Source organism: Argiope bruennichi, chromosome 2, assembly GCF_947563725.1.
Source record: "Argiope bruennichi chromosome 2, qqArgBrue1.1, whole genome shotgun sequence".
NCBI lineage: Eukaryota > Metazoa > Arthropoda > Arachnida > Araneae > Araneidae > Argiope > Argiope bruennichi.
In genome coordinates this window covers 136,390,009-136,404,816 of record NC_079152.1, presented here as the reverse complement: position 1 = coordinate 136,404,816, position 14,808 = coordinate 136,390,009, and positions in this window count along the sequence as shown.

Here is a 14,808-nt window from a genome sequence, read left to right as displayed (position 1 = left end):
TGAATGAGAAAACATTTAAATCTTATGAAATAGTTTTTAAAACAAACGCCAATTTCTTGCTTTTTCTTCATTTTAGTTTGGCTTATATTACTCATAAAAGCTTCCCAAGGCAATTTGCTACTCGCCTCTTTACTTCGCAGTAATGCTGAGTAGCGTCCTATTTGGATCTGCCTTTTGAAACCTAAAAATGTTCATCTTGCTTCACCAACGCGAAGAAATCAGTTTTTATATATATGTATAAAAATTAGTTTGTAAAAATGAGGAAAGAAGTGCCGAATCAGTTGAGTGGAAGATATATTGAGTAAAGAAAAAAAAATTTAACGAAACTTATTTGAATTAGATAAAGAAATTCATAAATGTTTTGTTTTGAAACTTTTATTGAAATGCAAAACCGTTTTAAATAATTCTGTCTCTAGAAAATCAATTCTAGATGGTATTCTATTAGGAAACATTGAATGCTAATGGCTAGGATCAAGCTTTGCTCATACAAAATGTGCAAGAAAAACACATTAATTAGATATCTTAAATATTCGTTCGTTTTAAATATATTATTTTCTTTAATTATATAAGAAAAAGGCAACTGTTGTCTATTTTATAGCCAGTAGTCATCTTCTGACATAATCTCTGACTGACATCTAATTACTAATAAAATTATGAGGCTAAAACTTGAAAGCAAGATTTTTTCCCGTCTTTAATCCTAGATTCTATTCCAATTCTTCATTTATATAACCTAGCAGAAATGCTTGGATTTTTTAATTAGATTATTTTGTTTAAAAATTTTTGAATTTCATCAGAACATTTCTGCAATATAATTAATTGTCTTCATCTTCAACTTTACAAATTTAAGCTTTAAATTTTTTAAAAAGGGTGATATTTTGATGCATGTTTTTCGATAATACAAAAAAAATTAAAGAGCATTATATTATCTAAATAAATGAATACAAACTGTAAAGTCTTATCTGCTTGTAAACATAAAAATTATAGGTAATAATCACTTAATTCGTAAATTCTTAACAGTATATTCATATGCTGTTAAGAATTTTCATATTGCTTAACTGCGCAGTTATTTTCATGATAATTTCACAAATAGCTTTGACATATGCCGAAGGGATGTCGAGTCAATGAACTTCGGATTTGGCAACAACTATCTGCAGACTTGACGACGAATTTGATGACTTCGAAGACAAATACGAAAATTCAAGAAACTGCTCAAATTTTGACAATATTTCGATTAGGAACGAAGATATTATATCTTACTGGAAGTTTTTTTTTCTTTGTCTCGACTAACATGAGGCTAAGATGAGAAATAGTGAAGCTCAAACGAATCGAAAGATTGTACTCTACGGAGTGTTTACGCGCTTCTTGCTATTGTGACTGTTTAATAGAAATTTACTGCCTGTGTGTTGTTGATTTGCAAATACTTTTTATGTACGCCTCATATCTGTTTAGTTACGTGTGTTGCATGTTTTTATATAGACTAAAGATTCGTTACTCAATACTGCGCCTGTTGGACTTTCCACCGTATCCTATCAGGATGGATTTTGGATTTTTCTAACAATATATTTATTGATTACAAGTGAAACTTGCTCTTTTCTTGCAAGAAATGAATGCTTTAATTTTCCAGCAATTCTGATATTTTAGAAACAGGCGAAAGAAAAGAATTGCTTTCCTACCTTGTAAGATTTTTTTTGTGTGTGTTATCACTCTTCAACCAACCTCTAAACTTCTCGCTGTTTTCTTCTGATCCTAATTTAGATTCGAGCTGCATAATGTAGATCAAACTGTCAGTCTAATAATATGTCTGTAAAAGCAAAAAAAAAAGAAGAAGAAAGAAGAATTTAACTTCCTTGTTTTTGTTTTTGTTTTTTTAAGTGACGACTTTTTATAAACAAAGGTGATCTGATTAAAATTCTGTGTTGATTCAAAAGAAAATAATAGATTGAGATGTAGCTATTGATATAAGTTGGCCGTGACCTTTTATGTTATTTTATGATGTGCGGACATTTTGTCACGAAATACAGCCGGGGGAGCATTATATGGGTGCTGAGAACAAACTCGAAGATTTAACCTTCCTAATCCGAGATTCGGAACAATCAGCATTAATAAAAAGTCTTCACTGCTCTAAAGCTAATTATGATGTCTTTTTTTTTTTCCCCAACCTATAAGCTTAAACTTTTAGCACTTTGGTAATACACTTTTAACACTTAGTAGTCCCTTTTTAAATGAAAAATCATTTGAAAGATCCTTTTTTTATAGAAAATTTTTGCCATGGCCGTAAATAAATAAATTAATTAATAGATCACAGAATTTCTTTTTTTCTGGGGGCGAAAAGGGGGGATAGAGAGTCTCAAATTCGAGAACCAGTTCCAACAAAAATCTTCCTCGATTTCTTATACGATTGATGCATTTTATAAACTTCAAAAGTCAAACGTCCTCCCATAATGGGATGCGAAAGATTGGAGAAGGAACGTGACTCTAGTGTCATTCTCGTCATCTGACTACGGTTAAATCATCTTCCAAAATAGACTTTCGAAAAAGGACATTAAACTAAATAAAGCCAAAACATAAGTAAGAAAATGAATTATTAATTAAATTTTCTAAAATGAAATTAATTTATAAATGATTGCACCGATGATTTTAATGAAATTTTTACATTCAAGATTCTTTTCTTAAATAATTTTTATTGCAATAGTTGATTAACTGGAATACAGAAAGCGTGTGAAAATTTTTATGATCATAATATATATGTCATTTGTATGTGCTCCCACTTGAAATCATAATATTCAATTTAAAAAGTCTTTTAATTTGTGAAGAGACGGCCTTTTTCCCTTCAAAATATCGAAAAATTGAGAAAAGATGAATTGCCGAAATTCAAAATGAAAAGGAACCATCTGTTAAAGAAAAAGAAATGTCATTTTTAGACCTTTAAGTGTTTATAAGTAACCCACACACAAAAAAAAAGATGTATTGATATCATTATTTAAAATTTTGCGGGAGAATAGGAATAAATTCATTGGAACAATGTCGCGATAAAATTAAATGTAAAAGGATGTGCCCCAAATGTTGAAGAATTAATTCATTATTTTCAAAATAGCTTTTCTGAAATATTTGGCTCAAAAAAAGTTACAAAAACCATGTGCATCGGTACATGGCAAATAAGAAGAACAAGTGAAGGAACAATGCATCTGTGCTAATAGTAAAGCAGAATGTATATGAGATGTTGTCGCCCTACATGACAGACCATAACAACTCAGTCTACCATATTTAGTACAAATTTACTTTGAAAGGTCGGAATGTGCATTTCGGGGTGATTTTTATTTTTTCTAATTTTAATTAATTAAAAATAAAGAACAGATTTGACGTTTCGTCATTATAATTTCCGAAAATATTATAGCACAAAAAATATTTTTACACAATTTTAAAATTCAAGAATTTTTCTTTTTTATTTTCATGATATTAAGTAGAAATCATTCAATTTTTTTTCTTCTGAATTTTGACACTGTTTTACTCTCTTTTATTTTCAACAATACTTTTCATTACTGCAATGAAGTTCAAACCTTTTTCTCTATTTTATCAAACAATTAAGTCAAATATATCCATAGTCGAAAAAATAAGGAAGAGAGATTCTGTTTATTACTCGCGCAGTTTGCATGAATAATAAATAAGTGAAATGACAGTTCTGTGAAAAACAAGGTGTAATTAAAAGATAAGCAATGACAGTTACAGTTTTAATCGCACTATTACAACATGGGACTAGATTCCACTAGAAAATTATAAAAAAATATAAAATCATTAGACCGTTATGTTGAAGGAATTATGAACATCTAGTTATGCATAAGAGATTTAACAGAAATTGAACATCCAATATTTCCGATGCGCCACAAATAAATTCGATAAATTAATTTAAAGTTGATAAATGGGAACACATACATAAATGGGTACATATTCTTGGATGCGATATTTTAAATAAAGAGTTATTGAAAAAGCAGATTATTATCAAAAATTATAATAAAGGCAGTTCCTGACAGTATTTACGTGATTCTTGATTTTTTTTTTGAAGGGAGGGGGGGGGGAAGGAATCCCAAACGAAATTGAAACCAAATTTTAAAGAAGCCCCACCGACAAAATTGTGCAAAAAGCAATCAATCAAAACACAATCCATGTCTGCTACGAATTACAGTGTCTAAGAAGTGGGTGGCGCTGCGTGTATTCACTTTTATTTGTGTATGTCGCAGGGAAATGATAAAAATGGAGATTTGATCAAATCCCTAAGATAGATTATCAGTTTACGGAAGATGTTAAAATAACAACTCTGTGAGATGTTTTCCCTGAAGAAAGTAAGTGATTGAATCAAATCCCTTTACTAATTTGATGAAAAGATGAAATAATATTATTTAGATATTAAAAGTATTTATTTAATAAATCATGCATCATTAAATGTAGAATAGGTAATACAATCATAGTCATTGACACACAAATTATTTATTCGAAACTAATTAACAAAAGAAATGGGTACTGATATTTTTAAAAACAAAAAGGTTATTTTTAGTGAATTTTAAAATTTTAGTGAATGTGATAAATAAATAATTATGTTCATTCATTTTTATTAAAACGATTTTTATTTTTGGCATCTCGAGTTACAAAGTAAGTAAAGTTTGTGCGAGTTTTTACAAGTACCTCTTTTTGTGTTACATGTTGTTGTATAGTATTTCGGATTGTTCACAGGAACACTTCTTAAATCCTTGACCTCCAAATAAGAATAATTTTCCTGTATTCTCACGCAAACTTAGGTTAGCCCGTGGAATCGTTTCGGTAAAAGTTGTAGTAGCTATTTGAAAACTGTTTCTAGGTAGCCAATCTCTTATAATTCCACCCGAGGTACTCATCTGGTATAATTTTTTTTTTATATCTAATACGATCCCCACAATATTATTTCCATCTAATGGGGGTTCTATCACGCTCAGGTACATCAACCAAAACTGTAGAATTAATTGACTCGTCTTTAACTTTCTTCAAAAAAAAAAAAAAAAAAAAAAAAAAAAAAAACTTCTTTCATTTTTTTTTTCAGCTGATCTTTGCAGGTGTTTTGAAGCATTTTCCCATTGATATTTAATACTGTTAGGAAATTTCGGCATTAAGGTAATAAATTCCCAATTATTTTGTCTCCCGTACTTTATTGAAAAATGATGCAATGCATTTTGAACCTGCTATTGTGCGTCATTAGTATGAGTAAATCACTTCACGTGACATTAAACATTTAACAATCGGTATCGTATCTGACATTTATTTAACCTGGCAACTGTAGCTAATATACAAATTTTAGAATTAAGACATGAGATAAATACGTGTCGTTTTGTTTGTAAGATGCTTTGGTTCGGTATTGGTCTCAGGTCCTGTAATGACCGTTTATGTATTTATAAGTTTTCCCCGTCATATCTGTAAATAGTTCATCATGTGTTCAATTTTATTTCCTCTTAATAAATTGTGTTTAAATTGAACCTTTCCTTTTGTCGGACCCAATCTTTGGAGACTTTTTATTTGTCATCATTTCCACTGCAATACTCTAATATCAAACGGCTGAATTCCGAGCCGTTTTATAAAATATCATTGTAACAAATACTCTCTTCTTTTTGGCATAAATAGCATAGAATTTCATTTCCGATCCATATCCTTCTTCTCCTTTCGCTTATGTTGCGTGCACCGGATTTTTACAAATGCGATGTGATAAAGATAACTGGTAACAAGCGAACATAGAGCTGTGCGAGTCTTGACTTGTTTATTTCATTTTTTCTTTAAAACAGTTAAGGGATTTCATTAAATCACTTAGTTCTCTAGCGAAATCATCCCACAGAGCTGTTATTTGAAATTGATCTACCTTAAGGATTTGATCAAATATCCGTTTTCATCATTTAGTTGCAACATATATGATACATATTCTTTCTTGTACATCGTTCACTTCAGTTAATATCTCGGGAAATAAGCATGTGTGTTTCAGAGCTCTGGAGTTTTCTTTTAACAAGGAGTAGCATAACATGCTGGCCTGTTGCAGAAACTGAATCCCCAACAATGTCCGTTCTCTACCAATATCTAATTTCTTTTCCCTTCCAGTAACAATAATTTTTTGTTTAAAAATCACTTGAAAATATTTCCTTTTATATATATTTTAATTGTTATTATTACTTTATAGTTTCGAATAAAGCTATTAAAATTCCTGATGTAATAGTGTAGATTAATGACAAGTATCAGGGGAATCAATCACTTCCCTCTACTGGGTAATTAGAAAAAGGCAAAAATTGGCAACCATACTTAAAAAAATATGGATAAAAAAATTATGCGGAATACGGAAAGAAATTAAAAATTTCTCACATTGCAAATGTAATTTCAGTTTAGGTGCTTTTGCACTTATTAAAATGAGGTAAAAAAGATTTGGTTAAAATAAGTGCTTTAATAAAACACTACACAGAAGTTTTTCAAGCATGAAATACAGGTTTTATATAAATTATGAATTTCTCTGAGGTGTAAACAAAAGATTATACGAATGCTTATTAGAATAGATATTCTCGTTTTTCAATTATCATGCTCATAGGATGGCAGATGATTGCAGTACTTTATTTCTGCATGACTTCAATTCAAAATAGTTTTTCAAAAAATGTTCATTAAGAGATCAACATTTATAATAAAATTTCTTTAATAATTTTCATAAAAGGTGTTTTTTTTATGTTGTTAGATAGTGTTAATCAAATGCAGATTTACTTTTCTTTTTCTCTCCACTAATTGAATGTTTTAGTGTTTCTTTTTTAATACGCACGCACCGTTGAATAATTATAGAAATGTTTTTAAAAGAATTACTTTTCAAAGAGCATATAAATTAGTTCTTATCAATAAAATAATAAAAATATGCTTGATTTGAAAAGTCTTTGTCTCTTTAAAGAATAGAATTTCACTGGACAATAACATATTTTTCTTTCAGGTGTTCTACATTATGTCTTTTTAATGATATTGATTCAGCAAAAATTGCTATCTAATTATTTCGAAGACCTGTTATTATATCAAATATCATTACATCATGATTCAAGACACATATTTAATGAAAAATATTTAAGTCGATAATTTGACTAATCACATCTATCATTTTGGTGACAAATAACTTTCATAAAAGGAAAATAAACATTAATGAGTAACTTGAACTCGAATTTAGAGTAGAAATTTAAAGCTATATGCTTGATATTACCATACAAAATAAAATTACTTCGCAAATGATAGAATTTCGTGTAGATCCTAGTTATTTAAATTAATAGAAAATGATATCTATTATTATGAAGAAAAAAACAGATTTATTTGACTTATGACCAATTTAATTAAAAAAAAGGAAGAAAATGTATTTCCCAATTATAATGAATCAAAATAAAAGAAAAATCTACTGATATTTTTCTTATAAAGAAAATTCTTTCTCCCCAATGTAGAAAAAATTTCCTCTTTGTTAATTTTTTTAACCATAGAACGTTTGAATTCTTAACAAAACAGTTTCCAATTCCTGAGATATTTCCATTTAGAACAAATATTCATAATAATAATAAATATTATAATAATAAATAATATAAAACATATTGTTGTAAAAGACTGATTATGATGTCTATTTAGCTATTACTTATATCGATTTAAATAAAATGTTCATTTTTATAATGAATCAAAATTAGAGAAAAAAATTTACTGATATTTTTCTTATAAAAAAAATTCTTTCTACCCAATGTATATATATATAATTTTAAAAAAATATTTTCGCAAGCGAATAAATCGGAATATATCATATAAATATTTGAACACTTAAAACAAACAAATTATTTTTAATTATTTATACTTGTTTAACTATTTAAATATTTTGGGAAATTTATTGACAGTTTTGATTTGGGATATTAAATTTGATGTTTTATTTTTTAAAACCTCAAAGTTGTACAGAAATTTCTACAAAGTTAAAATTTCATAAAAATCTCTTTCAGTATAATTGTATGAAACAAATATTTAGCTTCCGAAATAAAATACTCCTTGATGTGCAAAGAATTTTATATGTAAAAGGGTTGGCTTGAACTGCAAAACGTGCTCTGCTTATTGAGATGTGAATCATTATTGGTTGGTGCCTACTGAGATTTGTGCCAAGCAGATTTATTTTCCTGATAAATGGCATGAAAGCGAGCTTTATATAATTCGCATGATATGATATTTTGCTTAAAAACTACTTTAATTCATAGTCCCAGAAACATTCTTAGCGGGTGAAACCATCTGATCTAAAGCTACCAATTTGATACTCACCTACTTTGGAAGAGGGTAATGTGCTCATCGCGCAATCCAGCAATATTAACAAAACAAGACTCACTGAGATTACGTTCCAGCAGTATTAGCAATGTGAGACTCACCGAAGTTACACTCCGCGCAACCCAAGTAACACATAATACTGTATAATATTGCGAAATACAAGATTTCAAACTTGTATTATTCAATACTGAGCTCTAATATTGCACAACATAGAATCCTTATTGTATAATTCCTGGTATTAAACAATGTACTTTTTTTCTCTAGTAATCTACAACTTATTTTCTCATTATTATAAATATTCCCAATTTAAAGCTGTGAGAGTACGAAAACATCATTATTAATTATTATTATTATCATCGTATGGCATCTTTTGATTATTCTTTAATCGACATCTGTAATGATATTTTTCAATCATTTCCATTTTATCATTTTGTTTGCTACTCTATCATTTCTCTTGCTTTTAATTGTTCTGTGTAAATAATACGGCAAATTATACATTTAACAAAAAATCAATAATATTGTGTAATCAACAATATTTCTAAATCTAACTCAGAATTATGTTGATGAATGTTTTGACGACAATACAGTAAATTGTGAATTTACATAAAATGTAAGAAACCCATATAAATGATACAGCATTTAATTTTTCATTTTACATTTAATTTTCATAATTTGAATTAGAATTTTTAAGCGTGGATTATATTAATTGAAGAAGGCAACAGTAAAAAATTGCATACATATTAGATACTGTTCAGCAACGGATTGTAAAACCCTCCGCGCTTTTGCGCATGCGTTAGGATAGATTTAATCCGTCAAAATAGGGGTGAAAGGAGGAGGTGTTTACATTTACTAGTATCTAATAGAAGAAATCCAAGGTCAAAAGGAATACCGGAAATGCACTCATCGTTCCGAGTCTCACCTCTTAATGAGATGGAGTCGTCTCAGAATCCGTTGACGAACAGTACAAACCAATACGAAGCAAAATTACATCATTAAAAAACAAGCTTATTCTAACACAAAAAAAAGCCGCGTATATAAAACAAAAGCGTTGAGTTGTAAAGGAATTGATAGATGTTGAAAACTATCCAACAGAATGAACCTGACAACTTTGTACATATACTGATTTTAATTTTTTCTCCCGTTTACAAAATATGTTCACAATTGCACTTTATTTATTTACCAGCTTCTTTGGCCAGCAGCTTTGCCGGAAATTATTGATTAATTTCAATTGTTTGTGTATGACTTGATGTATATGATTCCCTCAACAAAGTGTTTCGATTGTTAGAAAGAAACAAAAACCATATTAAGAGTTTAAAAATCTGTTTTTATATTTGCTCTGTTTATTTCTTTCCAATGAAAAGTTTAATTTCATCACAGTGCTTTAAAAACATTAACTATCAGGGTATTAAAATTGTCCATTACCCTCCGTATTACTATAATTTCATTCGTTTATTCTTCACTCGACGCCATTAGCGACTAGTTGTTTCACCCGGGATATTGGTCATTTTTAATTTCAATTAAATTCTTTAGCGATCATGTCCAAAAATTTCTGAAATTATCAGACACTAAAGCCGTGTTATTTTAATTGTCTTTCATATATTCTGTTCATCATGTGAGTGGACCTTTTAGTTGGAACGATTTGCTGCAAATATTGGTTATTTTTAATTTCAGATAAATCGTTTAGATGCCCGTCGTTCCTCTAAATTCGCTTACAATAAACCCATTTTATTTTAATTGTCGTACTTAAATTCTGTTTCTTGTGTGCAAGAACCTTTCTTATGTTGACATAAGAATAGCGGTAATGAAAACATAAATATCCGGTTCATCTATCTTTCAAATTTCTCGATTTTGTCGTAACTTCACTTTAATACAAATTGCGCAGATACTAAACTCAATCTTTATTCTTTAGATTTAAACAATGAAAGAATATCACACGATTCAATATTTGATGAAACATTGATAATAGTTTGAATTTCAGAGCAATAATGCAATGTATAATTGGAAATCAGATAAAACCTTATTTTTTTTAAATTGACAAAATTTAGGTATTCTGTTTAATTGGTATCATTATAAAGACTTTTTTAGTTTTAAAAGATATAAAACACGTTTTTATACTGTAATAATGTCGATAGTTATTGTGGAAAAACACCGAAATTCAACACAATTTTTAATTAATTAAAATTTCAAAAAAATTGGTCCGAGATGCATATTTTTACCCTCCAAGATTTATAGTGCCTAATTTAGAAGGCTATAAGTTCAAAGATTTGTTCAAACAGACTGTTAAGTCAAAAGGTTTTATTAGTAGTTGAGATGTAAATTGCGCATATAACGAGCAAAATTTTTTTTTTTTTTTTTTTTTTTGTTAACTTTCAACAATGGAAGAATATCGCTCTATTAAGCATTTAACGAAATAATGCAGGCAATTTAATGAAGCTATAAAACGGAAAGCATTGTTAACAATCATGAAAAAAAATATTTAAAAAAAATCAGGAAATATTGCACACATCTAAACACGTTCTTAAAAAAAAGTGCATTTGGCAGTGATTTAAAAAGTATTTCTGTGCCAAACGGTTTTTAGAATTTATTGAAGAATTCACTGAGCTCAATTTTCCAATTAATAAATTTTAAAAACTTGCTTCCCTTTGTCCAATCGAATTGTTATGAAAAGTATCGAAATATGGAAAAAAGGATGCAAATGTCGATTTGAAAGTTTTACCATTTATTTTCTTTTATGTGGCACGTACTTCAATGCAATTTCAAAAATTTCGCTCAACTTTAAAAAAAATCTTTAAAAAATTCAAATTACTTTTCTCTTTAAAATTCATTCCTTGCTTATTTAAGTTATTATAACTTTCAACCATTTATTTTATTGATATTTTTAGTTCCTACAACTGATAAATTTTTCCTCTCAGATTAAAGATTCCTATTTTAATGTGAAAAGTCGTTGTTTCAACTTCCACTCCACCCCTTATCTGATAACATATCCGGGAGCAAATATAGATATCTATTTTGAATAGCGAATTTAATCAATAAAGTTGCTATCATATTTTTTTATTCAAAGTACAATTCGACTGGACTACCTTTCTAAGTATATTTGTGCCATATTTGATATTTCTCGCTCAAATGGTCTGACCAATGTCGTCTGAACGCTACTTTAGTTTCCTGTGCGTTCCGACGACCTGTGGCCTTACGGATTTGATCATAAATCTGCCAACCGACCCTTGTATGACCATCCTCGCCAGTGGACGTCGGTCCGGAATTTTCCGCAAATTGTTGGCAAACTGAACAGACATTAAAGAACCTTGGAAACCCACAAGAGAGGGGAAAGTGTGCCTGTCTCTAGACGTTGGAACGGGGCTTGACATTGATTGATACGTAGTTTCGTCAACTAATTCTATGGGAACTCGGAAGAAAATGAACTTTTTCTAGAAGGTTTTCTAGAAAAAAATGCAATTAAATAACACGATATTTTAATGCGTTTTATTACTATGGACATCAGGAACCTTTTAACTCATTTTATTCATAAGATATATATATAAAGCCTTCTGTCTTTTTTAGTAAATAATTGAAAGTAATTTAGTAATAGCTGAATTGAATCTAAGAAAACGTTCTATTTATCATTTATTGATATTGATAAAAATCTGATATTTGGGGGGTAGGAATCTGTTAGATGGTATTTCTTTCTGTTATTTAATTCAACTGAACTAAATTATTACTGATTTATTATTTGGGTTTGAGTAGCTTTCATTTTTCAGTAATCTGTATGGAAACAAAAAATATTATCGGATTTATTAAAGAGCTCTTAATACTATGCAAAAACCAAATTTGGAAATTATTTAACTTGTATATTAAATTTGTGTAAATTATTTTTATGCTCTGTGGGAATTAATTATATAAGAGCATATTAAAGGCGCAGCTTGATTTTTACACTCTTAATGAATAAACAAACCATAGACAGTATCATTTATATTAATACCGCTATAAAGTGTTTTTATTTGTAAATTGTATATTTGAACCATTAAGCAACAGAAAGGTTTTTTTCAGAAATTATGTAACTAGAATGAGTTTCATGCGGGCCTCTATTGGATTACCTTGTAAAAGGATAAATACACAAAGGAGACTTTTACAAATTACGATCTTTAAAACCTTTTATGATTTTTTGAAGTATAATTTGAATTTATATATTTTATTTTAAATATGAAAATATAAATGCTATTATATATAACTAGTTGGTACCTGGTGATTTGCTGCTGCAAAAGAAATAATTTTGAAAGTATCGTTTGAAATTTTAAATAGCTATTGCGTTTAATTAGGAATGATAGAAAGAATGATAATTATTTTCTTGTCGACAATGAATACTTGCACTGAAATTGTATGATATATAAAAAAGAAGAATATATAATATTTATTCTCTTTTTTTTTTTACTTTATTATTCAAGTATACTTTAGGGTAAACTATATATATATATATTTGTTTTTGTTTTTCAGTCTTCATTAAAAATGAATAAATTTCTTGGTAGAATGAAGCATCCAGCATACAACCGACCCTCTGAGAAACATGGAATTTCTATGTTCAAAGCAACAAGATGGCAAAGTTTTATCGCCATCGGATGAACGGTACGGTAGCGCATAAGATATGAGCAAACAAAATTCATTTTTATATATTAGATTATTATTTATATTAGCAAAATAATATATTAATTTTAGTGTTAAGTGGTTTTAACTCCTAAAACTATATAGTTTTAGAGCCACAATCATCGCATTTTGCTTACCTTACTTATACACAATTCTAATTTGTAAAAAAAATTTCTATGAAACATAACTAAGAAATTTGCTACATTTTTTAAACAAAATTTCTATTGTACTTATTTTAACATTTAAACCTTGTAATTTGATGTTGCTTTTATTTTACGAATAAATATTTTGTAAGTATTAATTAAAATAAATTATTTTAATGAGAGCATTATAATTTTTCCCTCTAAGGAGAATTCACGTTACACTGAAAATGAAATTAATATTATAATAAAAACTTAGAAATTTTAATAAACGAAACTATTTTTTTTTACCACACTCCCAACCATATTACTGATGATGTATAAAAATCATTGATATATATGTTATGCCAACATTTAGATTATCTGTTACATATTTAAAAAAAAAAAAAAGTTTTCACATTTGGATGAATTTCTATGCATCACCCAAGATATATTTAAATATCCATGATAGGAAATTTATCAGTAACATTTTATTTAAGATATTTCTTTTATTTTTAATAAAACACCACTGTTGTGTATAAAAATATATAAAAACAGACGTATAAAAATAAGTTACACGTCTGTTTTAAAAAACTGGGCATTCTTTGGCGGCAGGGAATTCTCATACAGACCGGGCACAGACAATTTTATTATGTGAATATCAAATCGTTTCAGTCATAGAAAAACATTAAATACATGTCAGTAATTATGGCTTTATATCCATTTAAGACATATCACATATGGAATTTATTTGAAGCATTGAATATCTGCAGAAACATCTTTAAGAAAAAAAAAGAAAAAAAATATTTTACTGTGGAAGTTTGAGTGCGAAAGAAATCTGGTTCATGCACAATGACATAAGCAGCTAATTGCTTCCAGCAATAGTCATTATCATCCATGGTTCAGGAGAGTTTCCATTCCTTTATGCATATGGTTGTAAATTTGCTATCTGAGAAACTGTAGGACCACTCTTGAAAAGAGGCGTGGATCGGGAGCTTTCCGCAAATTGTCGATAAATTGAACAGATATAAAAGAGCCCCGAAAAAGCGCGTGAGGGGAAACCGGGCTAGGAACTGAAGGCGCGCACGGAACTTTTTATATAATAAGAAATTCTCTATTTGTGACCAGTTAGTCCCGCAACAACAATGAGAGGGAGGGTGGTTCTTTTCCTCGAACGGGCGTCAGTATTTTCCCTATGCATGACTAAATTCTTGCTCCTTAGCTTTAATTGGACAAATTGTATCGATTGTTACTTTCTATCGTGATCCGGGACCCGTAAGTGAAATATCACCAATAAATTCATATCAAGGATTTGAACCACACCTCTCTTTGAAAAGTATTGATTACTGGTATTTGTGACTTTTTGATATTGCTTACATAATAACCTTTCTTAGAATATTCGTCATCCCTATCCCATTGTTGATGTACGAGGTACTTTACTTTTCCATGCTGAGAGGTTACTGCTTAAGTGGCATACTTTTAATAAACTTTTTGAAATTTTAGTGCATTTACAGTTGAAGTAAGTTTTTCCTATAATTTAATTAGATGCATAAAGCAAAACTCCATCTGTCTATCATTATTATCATTTTGAGAGTTGTTTTTTTCCAAGTACACTTAATATTCTTTAATCATAGAAATTTTCATTGAATAATCCTCTGAAATGTAACACGAATTTTAAAATATATTCTTTAGAATGCAAAATACTTCTTTGATCAACATTTGTACTCGGTCCTTGTATTTTTTA